The following is a 15,335-nucleotide window of genomic DNA, read 5'->3' as shown; positions in this document are numbered from 1 at the left end:
AGCTGTGAACAAGGAGGTTACGCAGATTAGGTGGTCGGCAATATGAGATGATCTTAAATTCTAATGTTTTTGTTTCTTCCCTACAATAACTTAAAAAAGATTAACTAACTAAAGCTATGCAAAAATTAACAAAAAGGCTGATATTATTTAATATACTGTACACAAAAGCAGTCAGAATTGGAGAAAACAAGAAGAAGTCAGTAGAGTAAGATGTACCAGCCTTGCTTTGTGACTTGTTTGTATGAATGTTTGGCATTATACAGTATACACTTGTTCATTATGTGTGATATGTGGATCCTGTCATCTTCATTAAAACCCACTCTTACAATATCGATAATACACTTACCCCAGTCCAGCCAAAACCAGTTAACAAAGTGATATCTTCCTTTTGGATTCTGTTCAGCAGAATTAGCTTGTCACAGGGGAAGAACACCTATGGTACCAAAACGGGCACAATTATGGATCTGCAGAAGCTCTACACGATAATCCCCTAATCCCCTGTTTTGCATTTCTGTGTCTTCTTTTTTATTAAGGTGCTCTCGGCTTCTTAATCTAATTATTATAGTGGTAGTATAGTGGTAACTACCTTCATAATGTTTGCCTAGGCGCTCGTCAGTTAACACAGTCAGGGTTGATGGCCCTGGGTAGTGAAATATCTTGAAATAAGGGTCATGCTAATTATCATACAATGTATATGGAACTAGGCTTCAAAACATGTCTCCCTCTGAAACTTAATCTTTCTTGCGAACTAGTTTCTCCCAAAATTCTCTTTCAAAAATCATGTCCAGTTTTCACAGACCCATGGCCGGTCACATCCTTCTCTATCCACACATCCATTTTCTAATTACATTTTCCAATGCAAGGTCACAGGAAGACGCATTGTGGGGAATTCCGTTCTTATAAGCGAAGACTTTGACTGATTGTAGGTAATAATGAGACTGAATACTTATAGCAGAAGTAACCAATTCTCTTTCTGTCTGACCTACTCTCGCAGCAACGCGAAACATCACTGCTACCCAAGACAAGCCCCTGCTCAGCCAGTTACCATAACAGCTAGATCAGTATCCCACCTGTGTGCGGTTAACTAGTACTTACCTTTCACCAGAGGATTTTGAAGACCAGGGATGACAGTGCTCTCCCTCTCAGTCTCCCTCTCCCTTTCTTTGTTGTTCCATCTCCATGTACATACAGTATGCTTCAACATCGTCTCTCGGACCACTCGCTATGATTTTTCCCTGGTCTCTCATGTATTGAACCCTGCCTGCTTTGACTGATACTGTCTTGAACCCAGCTTGTTTCTCAGTTCCCCGTTGGTATGCTTGTCCTGCTGTCTTCGGCTTTGATCTCACCTGTTTTGGTGGCATTTTCAGATTGACTGTGTGCTTCACTTCCACCTGCTCGCTGCAGCTTGTCATCAGAGAGCCGCCCTTGGATTCAGCCCTCTTTCCCAAGACCCCTTCTTAGCAGGTCAGTGCACAGACATTTCAGTTTTGGTACCAACCTGGCCATACTACATTCTGGCCTATGCAAATAAATGCATTTAACTTGAATTCACAAGCAAATAATATATTATTATAATTATTATTCGTATTAATAATAATATAATTTAATATTCTTATTAATAATAATTTGGGATATATATGAGTTAGATGATCAAATGCATTCCAGATGTTATTGCAGGTATACAATATAATTCATAAATGGATATCAGACTTCACAAGTGTACATTTCTAGTGTAAAATGTAATGTCTTTGTGTTATACCTGTATATTTACTCAGGCTATCTTCGTCTTTCATTACACCTTTCATTACAATGAAGATCATTTTATGGTTTAGGTCTAAATATACAAAAATACAGACTCACCTAGAGGGTTCACCAATATTTTCTTAGTAGTACACTATCTCATTGCTTCTTTTGATTTTATTTTTTTTAGCATGGTATGTTTTGGTCAGAGTGAAGTTTTGCCTTTCAACAGATCAGCTATACTGTAGAGTAGCTGCACATGGCTGCAGTTCTTGGTTGAATGATGGTTTATTCTTTGCTCACAGATGGAATTTGGGATAACTTAATCAGTCTTTCATCAGTGGAAAGACTGGATCAACTCTGAAAGTCAAGTAATCAAACCTTTTAAATTCACCCAGGAATTTTCTTTCATTGAACTAGTAGAAACAGAAATGGAAATAATGCATCCAATAATAACCATCATAAAATCATTAAATCTACAGTAGCTCTAGGTGTATCAACTTTAAAACCTGGTGCAGGTTTGAAGTGCAGGTTTCATTGTATAGATGAATGGTGTGGGTTCGTCAGCTGGTGTGCCTGGTGTGCCTGGCTTCATGTTCTGACTTTTATCCATCCATCCACTATCATAAGCTGCTTGTTCCTGAAGAAGGTCACAGTAACCTAGAGCATATTCTCAAAACTAGGATGCAGGGTGCAAGCACTGCACACTGGACAAAATGTCAGTCCACTGCAAGGCACACACACACACAACAAGCACACATAAGGAAGGTGCAGAGACACTCATTAACCTTGCAAGCATGTCTTTAGAAGCTGGAAGGAAACCCACACAAACATGTGGGAACATGCAAACTCCATACAGAAGGGCCTTCGGTCTGGAACCAAGCCCAGGACCCGTGAGCTGTAAGGCCGTTTCCACTTTTTCCCCTATAAATAAAAAATTCCATAACTGGAAATTTTGGCTTGGACACAACATGTCGGTCTTATAACTCGGACTGCAGATTGACCTGTAAATGCAATTGGTTGTAATTGATATTAGTTATTCTTCTGACTTTCTGTGTCTCTGTCATGCCAAAATCCACAGGAGAAAGTTAAAAAAAAAAACACGCTGACAGTTCAAGATTAAGTCATAGTGATTCAACTAAATAGTCCATTACAGAATGTGTGTTCTTACTTAAATCACCGTTCCATTTATTTTGCTTTAACACTGGCAGTAGGGAAAATAATTTATTTGACTTTACAGTATATCCCTGAGACATACTGGAGAAGCTATTCTTCACACAGTGCAGGTGAAGACCAAAAAGACTTTGCCTCGTCCCATTGTTGTCTCATTTCATTTCATATGCAGCTCTTCTCCTTTGTGAGAGAGGAGCCAGCCTACAAATTATTAAGTGCAGGAAGTGTCTAACTCCAGCCAATGAAAGAAACTACCATACTTTTTAAGAACAGAGCCGAATCTCCCCTGAGAGAGGATTGTTTGATAGTGCATGTTCCACTTAGCCCTTTCAGGAACCTGGCTCAGAGGGAAATATTTTCTACTGATCAGGCTGAGAAAACCTTGCTGCTCATTATACCATATCTTGCTTTATTTTGCATTTCCTTTTCATGCTGACCCAGCACTCATTGTTCCTTCTGTGATCAAAGTGCTCACTACAGTAGGTAATTCAACTAGTTTTTCCACCCCCAAAAAAAGCCAATTAGCTTTAAAAATGCTAGAAAAGGACAGACAGCACTGGAAAGATATTTGACGTGATCAGGTACAAAAGGAAATTGGACTATTCATGACCTCAATAGCAGCTTGTAGGTGTTTATGATTTAAGGAAGGAGGAAAGTGGTGCACATCTTAAGTCTGTAGGTGCCGAAAGCAACACACACCTCCTCTCATCGACAAGTTTCTGGAAAACGTCAAATACGAGAGGATGCTTTGGTGGAAAAAGAAGGTGGTGGATTCTAGAGGGTTTTGCCATCCTTAATAAACCATTCATCTGTACTGTAGTTCATTCTGTTGGTCAGGTTTGTGTTTCTGTTCACCCAGTTTTGTCTTTATTATTTAATTGATCATAATAACATTCCCTTTTGGAATGCCAGGAGTAATCATATTCTGTATTTTATGTAAACTCAATATATTAGTTCACCTCCCCTTCTGAGATTCCTGTCAGTAAATAGGAACAGGAGACAATAGTGTTTGTGAACTGGCATCTGACTGGCAAAGATGATAGTGTGATTAGAATCCAAATTATTGGTTATCTGGCAGTTTATCCAAAAGCCAGAAGTTTATTGGCAGTGGAAAGTGGGCAGCTGTTGTATAAAATCGTTTCAGAGTAAAGTGAAGCCAAGTATTGTGAAATTCTTTGACTTTGCTGGGCTCCGATCAGTTCAAGTCTGATCAGGGCTGAGCTGTGGCTCTATGGCTAAGGATCTGCACTCTGTGGCTAAGGATCTGCACCCCAACTGCTCCAGGGACGCTGTACAATGGCTGACCCTGTGCTCTGACCCCAAGCTTCTCTCCCTGTCTGTGTCTCATGGAGAGCAAGCTGGGGTATGAGAAAGGATGGATTCCTAATGCAAGAAATTGTATATGGCTAATAAAGTGATCTTAGCTCTCTTATCTTATGTCCTTTCTGTGGAAGCAGTGGGGAAAGCACTTCTGACTTTCAAAGCTGGAAGGTTTCTGTTTTCTGAGCATTATGTCGATGGCATCAAATAATTAAATTTTTTTGGTTTTTCAAATGCCAAAAAATAATTATTTACTCATTACGCTTTTTCTAATGCATTCATTAATAACTGACCTTCAGATAGGCGATTCTATGAAAGCAAGAAAAATTAAGAAAGATTTGTTCGGTAATTACAGACACTTGGTAGTTCTATAGCTTTTAATTTCCTTTTTGCAATGATTATTTTTTTTTACTTCTTTTTAGTGACCAGAACCTGGTGTCCAATGAATATCAATGAATTTCTTTTTTTGAAAGAACAGGTTGACATTTAAAGATAAAGAGACTTAAAAGAAAGAAGAAACATTACCCACATTTGGTCATCTCTTGATTACTCTGCTGCAAAAACCCCGATTCATGTCTTCATAACATCTCTCTGCTGGATTACTATAATAGCCTTTACCACGGTCTCCCTACCTGCTTCCTAAATAAACTTCAAATGATCCAAAACTCAGCTGCTTGACTTCTTCTGCATTCATGGCTCTGTGACCACATAACATTAAGTAACACTTTCTCATAGGTACAGTATAAGTATCTCTGGGTGCTTGGTTTTAGCTGCCTTGCTCCACAACTCTGGAACTCACTCCTTGCTCATTTGAAGAATGTTAACTCTTACAGTTTTTAAATATAGACTAAAGACATATGTTTAGTCAGCCTGTTACTTAGTGTTTTGCCTTTTCTCCTTTTTCCATTATCTGTATCTTAATGGTATTTATTTCTGTTCAATTGTTATCTTCATTTTCTTTGTTTTACCATGTAAAGTTCCCCAAACACCGTTGGAGTACATGGAAATCACACTGAAAGAAATCACTGTATTAATTCATTCATCACTGACTGTGACAGTACCTTGTGCATTTTTTTTTACTTTGTGAGTGCTTTGAAGACATCAGTTGCGATTTGGAAAAAAGACTTAAAATGCTGTAACAGTGAGAGTTAATTTAATAAACTATTCAGATTACGTTGCATATGATTAAAATTATTAATTTACATAATCAGTCATTAATCTGTTTTTCATTACAATATTAATGTATCATTTGCAGCAGTTTGCAGAGATGAAGGCTGATAGCAATGCTCATGTATTACCAACAAAGGAAAGGATGTTTTTGGAGCAGATCTGTCTTGGATAAGCTGTTGGTGGCCTTTAGTTTACCAGTGATTATTTATCATTGTCATGGACCTTCTGTTGTCCCCAGTGAGTCTGACATGGGTATTATGCAAGTTCATAGAAAAACAAAGGAAAACAATACATTCGCAGTCCAGTTCATGACACAAGAAATTATCTTAATGTTTTCAACAAAAATCCAGAACTGCAGAGCCTTAAGGGAAATAAACCTCAGAGTTGGAAAAGTACTGCTCTCCAGAGGAGGCTGAAACCTAACTGACTGGACGCATTAGCAAGGTAATTTATTTACAGCCCCATGCGCCGATGTTGCAATATTAAACAATTTTGAACGTCGATTTAAAGGAAAGCATGTTCTGCCAATAGGGTGATTTCGAGATGTTTAACATTAACAGGTGATTTTCCATCTGGAGAAAAAATAGCTCCAATAGCAGTTGGATGTAAAAAAAAAACGTTTTTGCGAAAAGGGTTTTTAGTTCCTTTCAGTATTCTTGGAGATGGTACAATGCGTGGGTGGCTAAGACGACTTTTACATTAAAAGTATAACTTGGCCGGTTTTAAAAGGTGCTTTCAGCTCAAGAATAAAAACATTCCATGGGATCTGAATAATGGCCAATGCCTAGTTTGACTAGTGTTAATTAAGAAGTCAGCTAAAACAGTATGGAAGTCTGGCTTGGTCTGTGATGCCTTTTTCTGCCCTTGAGGTACCTTAAAAAGCAGTTATGTCTTTATACTCCCTGCATGTTGGACATATACCTCATCACAACTTTGCAACACATTCTTAGATTTCTTTAGTTCTAAGATTGACAACATCCGGCATCACATTCTCTCCACTACGGATATAATTTCCACACCTCCTCCCTCCTCATCCAACTTCTCTGGTTCCCGTCTCTCCAGCTTCTCTCTTCTTGACTCAGCATCCCTAAACAAACTAGTTACGCGCATGAAACCCACCACATCTATTTTAGATCCCATTCCCACCACTTTATTCCAGTCCTGTTTCTCTTCTCTCTGTCCCATTGTCCTCAATATAATACATGAATCCTTGAGCACCGGCATTGTACCAACGGTCCTCAAAACTGCTGCTATTACCCCAGTGCCAAAGAAGCCTAACATGGCTCTCGACAATCTTAACAACTTTCGCCCCATCTCCAACTTACCCTTTCTCTCTAAAATTCTAGAACGTGCTGTCACACTTCAGTTACATAACCACCTCATGACAAACAACCTTTTCGAACCCCTCCAATCTGGCTTCCGTCAACTTCACAGCACAGAAACCGCCCTAGTCAAAGTCACCAACGATCTCCTAATAGCTTCTGATTCTGGTTCTCTTTCCATACTCATCCTTCTTGATCTCAGTGCTGCCTTTGACACTGTTGACCATAACATCTTGCTTTCTCGTCTCGAGACTGTGTTTGGAGTCTCTGACACTGCCCTCAAATGGTTTAAGTCTTACCTCACTGATCGCTGTCACTTTGTCTCTCTCAATGGGTACAGGTCTGAAATTGGTCTTGTCAAGTCTGGTGTCCCTCAGGGCTCAATACTGGGCCCCTTGCTCTTCAGCATTTACATGTTCCCACTTGGTCAGCTTTTAAGATCACATGGCCTCAGCTTTCATTTTTACGCTGACGATACTCAAATATACATCCATACCAAACCCGACACTGATGTGGCTGTCTCTATTCTATCTAATTGCATCTCTGACATAAAAATTTGGATGACTCAAAACTTCCTTCATCTTAACTGTGACAAGACTGAAGTCATGCTTATTGGTACCCCCCATCAACTTCGCAAAGCCAGTCCTGTAACCCTGTCTGTAGATGGCTCTGTACTTGAGCTCCAATCAAAATTGAAAAACCTTGGGGTTATATTCGATTCTGGCTTAACATTCGACCCACATGTACAGCATACTGTCAAAACATCTTTTTTTCACCTTAGAAATATCGCAAGACTACGCCCTATGCTATCATTAACTGTGGCTGAAAAGCTGATCAACATATTTGTATTCTCTCGAATTGACTACTGCAATGCTCTGCTCCCTGGGGTATCTAAATCTACTCTGAACAAGCTGCAGTATGTCCAAAATTCAGCAGCCAGAATCCTGACCAGATCTAGTGCAAGTGTTCACATTACTCCTATCCTGGAGTCCTTGCACTGGCTTCCGGTCAAATTCCGCATAGACTTTAAAATCCTCATGCTCACCTACAAGGCTTTACATGGCTTGGCACCTCAATACCTGTCTGAACTTTTATCGCCCTACTCCCCACCTCGCAACCTCCGCTCTTCAAATTCTGCCCTCCTTACTGTCCCCCAAGCCCGTCTACATTGTATGGGCGACAGGGCCTTCTCCTGCTATGCCCCCAAGCTCTGGAACTCCTTGCCCAAGGATATTAGAGAGTCACCTTCTCTAAACTCCTTCAAATCCAGACTCAAAACCCTCCTTTTCAGAAAAGCCTTTACTTAACTGGTTCCATTCTTCACCCCTCTGCTCTTCTTAATACCATCTTCCACGGTCTCCTCTATTGTTATTGTTGTATTGCTGTAATTATAATTGTGTCCTGTCTTGTGAAATTTTTCTTATTTATTGTTGTTGTCTTCTTATTTATTGTTATTGTCATCCTGTAAAGCGCTTTGAGAAGCCACCTTTAAAGGCGCTATATAAAATAAAGTTTATTATTATTATTATTATACCATGAAAAAATCAAAATGTGTGGATAGAAATCTGCAAATCAGTGAGAAAATCATAATAAGCAATTAGGCAACAAATGCATTTAATTTAGAGCCACTCCAGTTGTGGTCTGGACTCGATAATTTCACAGATAAGGCTGTGATTATGCAAATATTTTAAGAAATATCATTTTAAAAGCCCCATGCAGTGGCTGAACAGCACAGTTAAAGGAAGTTGAGCTACTTTCAATATCCGAAGCATGCAAAAGTGACCTAGTTAACAACAATTTCCACTCTCCAGGGAATTCTCATTGTCTTGTGACGTGGGTCAGTGTGTAAAGAAGAGTTTGAATTAATGTTAAAATTGCTCACCACCCACCTTCATTCATTTGGCAATAATTTTCACTCCCCAGACTATTGTAATTATGTTTACAAGTCTCCAACAGTTAAAGGAGACAGACCGGGGGGGTGTTTCCAGCCAGGAACTGCAACAACTCTGAAAAAAACTTGAAACTCCTTGAGAACATAATAATTGTTGTTGCATGGCCAATAAATGAGCAATTAAAGCAATTATTTCTATACAGTTAAAAAGTCCATGACCTGCCTCCAAAGTGACATGCAATATTTTTGTAATAAACCAGGGATATCTCACCATTACACAATTCTGTTCATGACGTAAGAAATATTGAGCAGCGGTACACATTCCAAAAAACGGAGCTTGTTCCAGACTCCCACAACAATTTGAGTAAAGAAGTGCCTCCAGTTCTCAGTTTTAAATGTTCTTCTACTTGTGTCCTGTGGTTCCTGTTTCACTGTCGATCCTGAAGAAGTCCACTGGTTTTACTATGTGAACCTTGAAGTAGTTTTTCTGAATATGTATCTTCCTGGTTCAAGGCTTAAAGGCTCAGTTCCTTCAGCCTGTCAGTGTAGGACATTCTCTTAAACCCACACATGCATCTAGCTGCTCTTCTTTGGTCTGATTCCAGCAATATCTTTATCAGAACATAGTGATCACAGTACAACAAACTGTAATATTCTTAGTATGTCCCATTTAAAAAGTCTACATACTGTACAGTAGTTTACACTACGTAAATGGGTTTAATGTTTTTATTTTATTATCCGAACTAGATTTTTAGCTGACTATTGTTTCACTCTAAGGATGCAGATAATCGGTCAGGTGAAGCAGATGGTTTGCCTTAGGACCAATGTATTAGCTTCCATTAAAGCGCTGAACCAGACCTCCACTGCCTATAGTAGTTCAAGTAGGTAGCTGCATCAGCATGCTTAGGCTGCAGGAGAACAAGTAAAGGATAATTCTATGCTGAAAAGAGAAAAAAAGAAACAATGTTTCGGCTGTGGAGAAGACACCTGAAGATGGCTCCTCTGCTGAAACGTTGTGTTTCTTCTCTTTTCAGCATGGAATGAACCTTTACTTGTTCCTCTACTGCTTACAGAGTTATCACAAAATGTTTAAGGGGGCATCATCCATGGCAGAAATTGCCTCTGGTGGTCTGTGACACTTAGGCAGTACTAAAAGATTAAACTGATTTTTAATGCGACCCAGAGATGCTGGGGGTAAGTAGATATGTAGATATGAAATTTGCACTGACTGTTATGAAACTGACTGTAAGCAACGGCCTCTTAACACATCACGAAGATGTGCACTAACCACATCAAAAGGACCGCTACAGTACATTGCACTTAGTATGCAAAAATAATAGAATATGTCTCTCAATGAGTGGCTTATCCACCCAAAATATAGTGAAATAGTCATAACCTAGTATAAAAAATCAGGAGCATTAAGAACATATATTGTATCAACAAAATATTTTGAATGTGCACTTGTATCTACTGGGAGTAGAACGCAGTAACACTATCACATGTTGACCATTAAACTGTATCATCTCAGGTACAAATTCAAAGTGTCACATAAATAAGCTATGAAAGCTGGATGTTGGCTCTTCTGCAGTTCAGTTAATCAGAAGTTTTCAGCTCTTTTAATAGATCTGTTTGATCATCATTTTGCCATTCAGAAATTGAAATGGTTCTGCTTCTATGGGATGCGTGATAATTTGCAACATTTAAAAAATCATAACATCGCCTAGCTAAATTATAAGCTAGGTAGGTACTGTCAGCATGCGTAGGCTGCAAAAGAACAAGTAAAGGCTTATTCCCTGCTGAAAAGAGAAGAAAGAATCACGTTTTGGCTGTGGAGCCTTCTTCAGGTGTGAGAGAAAGGAAAATCAACAGCTGATAAAACACAGGGGAACAAAAGCCAGGAGTGGAGAGGAGGCGGGAGCAGGACAGAAGCAGAGTGGACGCTCAGGTGGCGCAAAGTCGAGGCAGGTGAAGAGAGGTATGAAGTCAAAACCTACAAATGAATAGAGGTTTAGAAGGAAACGGGTCTGTTGTTGAGAGAAAGGGGATGGTGTGATCCTAGTTTCAGGTTTCGGATGTCTTTCTGTAATAGGAGTTGAGAAACCCTTCTTTGAGAATGCAGAGGGAGAGATCAGCATGATCATGGATGTAAGAGGGGAAATGAGGAACTATGGGCTTGGAGAGATCTTTGATCCTCACAGCCCTGACATGTTCCTGACATGATCTCCAAGTCTCCTTCCTGTTTCCCCAATGTAGATACTGTAGCTGGGCATTTTCTCCAGGAGATGCAGTATATAAGGTTGCTGGTACAAGACATCTAATAATAATAATGTTTCTTTATTAGCCCTATACAATTTCTTGCATTAGGAATTTGTCTTTTCTCCATGGAGACACAGACAGGGAGAGAAGCTTGGGGTCAGAGCACAGGGTCTGCCATTGTACAGCAGCCCTGGAGCAGTTGGGGTTAAGGGCCTTGCTCAGGGGCCCAACGGAGTAGGATTCCTCTGTCGGCCGCGGGATTTGAACCGGCAACCTTCCAGTCACAGGAGCAGATCCTTAGCCACAGAGCCACCTCTCCACCCCCGAAGTGATCCAGAATCTGAGTGATCCAGAATTGTCCAGTATATTTACAGGTGATGCAGCGAGTTTTGTTGCTAATTGGCTTAATGTTTAAAATGTTTAATTATATTGTTATAAATAGGGAAGGTGATAAAATAAAAAAATAAATTATCCAGGTCATGACACTACCTTGCTATGAGAGCAAATAATAAAGATTAATAATTTCACACCTTAAATTTAGGGATTGCCAAGCATTACAAAGCACATACTGTACTGTATAGATTATTTTGTTGTCCAGCGCTTCTTTAAAATAGAGTAATAACAATTTCCCAGATTTTCACAGCATAAAATATTTAAATAAATAACGCACAAAGATATACTGTACAAAACACACATCTCACAAATATGTCCAGATATATATACAGTATGTCAGTGATTATCAGAGCCCTTATTTCTTTGGACATACAGAATAATGTCAAATGTCTAATAATATGAAGACAACATAGGCCAAAGAGAGACCCTACATCCTAATAAAATGAATCCCACCCAGAATTAAATCTCCATTTCTATACAGACACATACACAAATAAACAAAGGCATCACTAAGACAGCAAGTTCTCTTATAAAATAAAGCCCAGAGTTGGAACACTTTCAGAGTTCAGATACCTGGACAGAATCTGGTTTTAAGCCTGATTTCAATGAGGAGCTCTCTCACGGCACACATTTTTGAGGAAGAAGAGGATGATGATGATTGTGTCTATGCTTCTTCCTGTCTGTTCTTACTTGCCCTTTCGCAGGTCTGTTCCTGTATTTAGGCTGTGGTCTTTCCCTATGGAGATGCTCTTAATGACCTCACTTGCAATGGCCCAGTCACTGTTGAATATTTATTCTTTAATAAGTTGGTTTTAATGATGTAAGCATTAGTTACTCTTTGCAAACTACTGTACTAGGAATTCCTTTGATCATTTGTATCTTCTACCCAGACAACTGTTTATGTATGTAATATGACAGTGATAAAATAAACATTGCTAATCCCATCTGAAACTTAGCGGCCAACATTTCTTGCAACAGAATGCCTGTACAGTTTGTGAATCTTCTTAGTAATTCATTTTGTGCAGCTGGACTGTTTTTGCTAATTGCTTCTTCGTCATAGCTAATGAAAATCTGACTGAACTTTTGAACTGAATTATAGGGCAGTGATGTCATTTTTATTTACAGTAGCTATGAAGTTTTTAAATGACTTTACACACTGTATACTACATACTGTAAATGTGCTGGGAGACTCTATTATATGCTCTGATGCCAGAACTGACATTTCAACTAATACCCCATGATTTTACAAAATAAGTGAATTTTACTGAACTGAAATTCAGAATATGCACACATCTGAAATGTATAATGTATGTGTGATACCTGTGAACATTTCAAATGCCGCAAATCATTTATTTGAATAACGCTCCTGCAAAAAAGATGCAAAACAAAATTGCATTTAATGCTGTAATTAATATTTGGAAACATTTAGGTGTTATATTCATTGTCAGCATTCATTCTTTCATTTTCATGCACAATTCCTTCACAGCCTTCCAATAATATCCCTTTTTGTTGAATTACAAAAGTATGCACATTATTGCACATATAAGTATGACTATTTTAAGCAAAAATAAAAAGAATGAGACGTTAAATCCAAAGTGAAAGTATAGCATACTGTATGTATTCACCTCAGGCAGCAGAGTTGCATAGTGCCCATTATTGACTTTCCACACTGCAATAATAAGTTTCTCTTTATAAACTTGTACAACTTCTGTCGATTTTTTTGGTGAATGGTGATGGACAGTAATTTTCTAAATTTTCCACACATTTTCTATTGGATTCAAGTGAAGACTTTGACTGGATCACTCCAGGAGATTCACTTTTTTCTTGTTGCTGAAAGGAGAATTTCTGTCCCAGTTTCTATCCATGTTTTGGGTCTGAAGCATGTTTTGCTCTAAGGTATGCCAGTATTTTCCATCATCTATGTTCTATGTTCCCATTAGTCTTGAGAAGCTTCCCAGTGTTTGCTGATGAGAAGCAGCCCCATAACATAATGCTGCCACTACCATGACAGTAAGGACAGTGTTGACTGCTGTACTGACAGACAGTGCTCTATTTCATATCAAGCACAGATAAGAGTACTTATTGTTAATTATGTGAAGTACGCACAACATCATGGACATCATCAACAAACACTCACGTTGTGAATAAAACATTAACTCTGCTTCTATGATTTCTTTATTTGTGCCTATACATCTTTAAAATACATAGGGAATAGAGATTATATTTAGGTCTAACTCAAAGAAGTGATTTCTTGTTGTCAAATTGAAACATATCTACTGGTGTCCCATTAATTGTTAATAATGAATGATAAAGTTCCAAGACTGTCTATCCTGGAAGGTGCCATTCATTGATTTCAGAAATAAGAGACAGAATGTTTTTACTCAATCATCCATGATATGCTTAGAGCAGTCCACACTAGCGAAACACGTGTTAAATAAAATAAAACGTTGATTCAACAGAATGTACTGTAGGATGGACCTTTCACCACACTTATTTAGTAAATATCCACACTGAAGATACTGTACAGACTTCAAGCTGATGTGTATAAACCTATCTACATCACTTCTTCCTCGCACTTCCAAATACAGCTCCGTGTAATAGGGATCATTACACACTCCCCTTCTTTAAACTCTGTTGACATGGAAAAGTACAGAGAGAAAGGGCTCTGAGAAAGAAAGATTTCCTAATTAATTTTATTTAACAGTATGCAAGTGGTGCTCACAACAACTTTAATTTATATGGTAATTATTCCCTTTCAGTGTTCCATGTGTGCAATTCATTTTCATACTGTTGAAGTGTATGTGCATCCTACATGCGCGTGCCCTATTCTCGGCTGGCAATTGTTGAACCTAATTACTCTGAAAAGTGTACTTCTTGGGTCCTGAACATGCTCAGGCTTGATCATTACAGAGAGGCTTTCAGTTACCACGTTTCCTAATGACATGGTTAGCATTACACAGGAAGGCAGAGGTGAGGCCTGTGCACTCATGGGGGGAGGTATTTACAGAACCACAGATCTAAATCCTTTCTTCAGCTGAAGTGGAACCCGTGCAGTGTGAGTTAGTTCTCGTGACGAGGCAGTCTATACATACTGTACAACATCAATAGGTCCTGGTAAACTCCCACTTCCCAAAATCCGACAGGTCAACAGGGGGATAAATTATTATTAAAGATGACTGGAACATGTGAATGGGCCAAACTGAAGTTGGTATTGATGTCTTTTAGCTGTCTCTTTGCAGAATCAGAGATATAGCCTTGCTCAAGTATTTTTTTTTTTAGTTGTTTACCACATTTTTGTTGAAACAAAGATTTAATTCATAATAATCATTCTTTATTGACAGCATAGATTTTAATCCAAAGCACATTACAGAAAGTTGAGAACAGGAAAAAAGGAAAATGAATGAGCCAGATCAAGTTAATAATATACAGAAACCTTTATAAAAAGATGAATAAAAAGAAATAAAGGAAATATACTTAGGAAAAGACTGAAAGAAAAGTGAATAAAGCGATAATATTAAAACTATAAACAGTTATAATAACAATAAAAAGCTATGACATTGTTTTAAGAAAGGCTAAGTTATAACAATCTTGACCCTAGAAATGATAATGACCATTCAATGAGTATATAACAGTAAGCTCAAGGTACAGGACAACAGAGGTACAGTATGTAGGTATGAAGTTTTTATCACACAATAAAGGTTCTGTATGCAGACAGTGTTGTTATACATACCCTAAATCCAACAAAAAACATCCCTGACCTTATGGATATTATCATAGATTATAGTAACTTTTCAGAATACAGACTAAACAAAGAAAACGCTCAAGCAATGGATATTGGAGAGACTATATTGCAACAGATTAAAACAAATTCTAGCTATTGGGGGTGGGGGTGGGAGTGAACCAAAATATACAATTATTTGCAATACCCAAACACCTGAAAAATGTAAATGGGTGCAATTGTGATATGCCAGAAAATCAAGTGCAGGAAAAACTAAATCAATTGTAATTTATGTATTTCAGTCTTGGGAAATGTGTTCACTCTTGGGAAAGGCTGAGGCACTACAAAT

At 38.4% G+C, this 15,335-nt stretch overlaps 1 long non-coding RNA gene across 2 annotated transcripts in view; it reads left to right on the top strand.

The window, feature by feature from the left end:
* Window positions 1–15,335, top strand: part of LOC148655274 (uncharacterized) — a 132,794-nt gene that overhangs the window by 41,895 nt on the left and 75,564 nt on the right. For both annotated transcript variants that reach the window (XR_015941237.1, XR_015941236.1), the window contains exon 2: window positions 1,371–1,467. This is a non-coding gene — a long non-coding RNA (uncharacterized LOC148655274). The remainder of the gene's footprint in view (window positions 1–1,370; window positions 1,468–15,335) is intronic.

Source organism: Lepisosteus platostomus, chromosome 9 (assembly GCF_059453375.1).
Source record: "Lepisosteus platostomus isolate fLepPlt1 chromosome 9, fLepPlt1.hap1, whole genome shotgun sequence".
NCBI classification, from domain to species: domain Eukaryota; kingdom Metazoa; phylum Chordata; class Actinopteri; order Semionotiformes; family Lepisosteidae; genus Lepisosteus; species Lepisosteus platostomus.
This window is presented reverse-complemented; position numbering and strand designations above follow the sequence as displayed.